Source organism: Nestor notabilis, unplaced genomic scaffold, assembly GCF_000696875.1.
Source record: "Nestor notabilis isolate BGI_N333 unplaced genomic scaffold, ASM69687v1 scaffold1922, whole genome shotgun sequence".
In the NCBI taxonomy this organism is placed as follows: Eukaryota; Metazoa; Chordata; class Aves; order Psittaciformes; family Psittacidae; genus Nestor; species Nestor notabilis.
Window position 1 is genome coordinate 5,034 of NW_009916780.1, and position 1,207 is coordinate 6,240.

Consider the following 1,207-nt stretch of genomic DNA (forward strand, 5'->3'; position numbering starts at 1 on the left):
GTTTGCCTGTGGGGATGGGAATATGGCAGGATGGGGACAGGTGAAAAGCCCCTATGGAACATATAAGGGTGGTTGTAAAGCTGCTGTGCCTGTAGCTGAAGCATGGGGTGTAAGCTGGCTGCGAGTGTAGGAGAGTCATGTAGGGCTGTAGGACCCCGTGTGTGAGGGGCTGTGCTGTGGGAATGGGTTGTGCTGGGTGATGATCACAGGGAAAACCTTGGTCTGAGTGATCCAGCATCGCTCTCAGGGGGCAAATTCCCTCCCCAGGTGCTATTGCACTTCCCATGGGGAAGCATGGGGACAGGCTGGGTGGCTCAGCAGGCAGCAAAGAAACCAAAGAGAAATGTTACTTTCCCTATATAACAATCTGCTTTAAATATACATATATATATAAATAAATAAGGGGGAATTTCCTGGAAGAGAAAGTTTTCTATTACTGAAGTGACCAACGAACAGAACAAATACTCGAGGCCTTTACCAGCCACACTCCTCAGCTATGGAGCTGCACGAGCCCTCCCTTCCCTGCAATCACATTTTGCTCCTGACATTAGCAGAAAACTCACTCTGGTCCCAGGTAATGTAAAGCTCGTCAGCTGAATCAAGGCAAACAATCGCCATAGGAAATGTGTGCACAGCCACACACGGCTGAGCAGCGCCGGAGGTTGTAACTACCACAGAGTTTGCAGTAGCTAAAACCAAGGGGGAGTTAATCGTGGGTTTAGTTCCCATGCCCTTGACCTACAAGTTGAAGAGCTCAGGAGTGCAATGCTGGAGGAAGATATTCAGGTGAAGGCTTCAAGGCCCTCAGTCTAAAGCTATAGTCTCCGTGTTGCCCTGGCTTTTGGTTTTGGACATCTTATAGGGGAACTGTTTCCTTCCGCTCTCCCTTTTGGAGGTGAACAAAGGACCTCATGGGGTTGTCCTGTGGGAACAACGGGTGCCACTGGGGACGTTTTAACAAAGCCCAGTGAGGATGGGAAGGAGGATGGGCAAATTTCAGGATCAAATATGCATTTTGGATTCTTTTTATCCTGGTGGTTTTCATTTGCTTGGCTGCTCAGGGCAGCATGGAGCCTGGTGAGCATGGGGCCATGCGTCGTGTGGGCATCACCAAGGTGCATCCCTACGGAGAGGTGTCTCCTGTGTGTGTTTGGACATGGGTATATCAGGAGTATGTGCGCAGCGGGTGCTGGTGCATTGGCAGGTA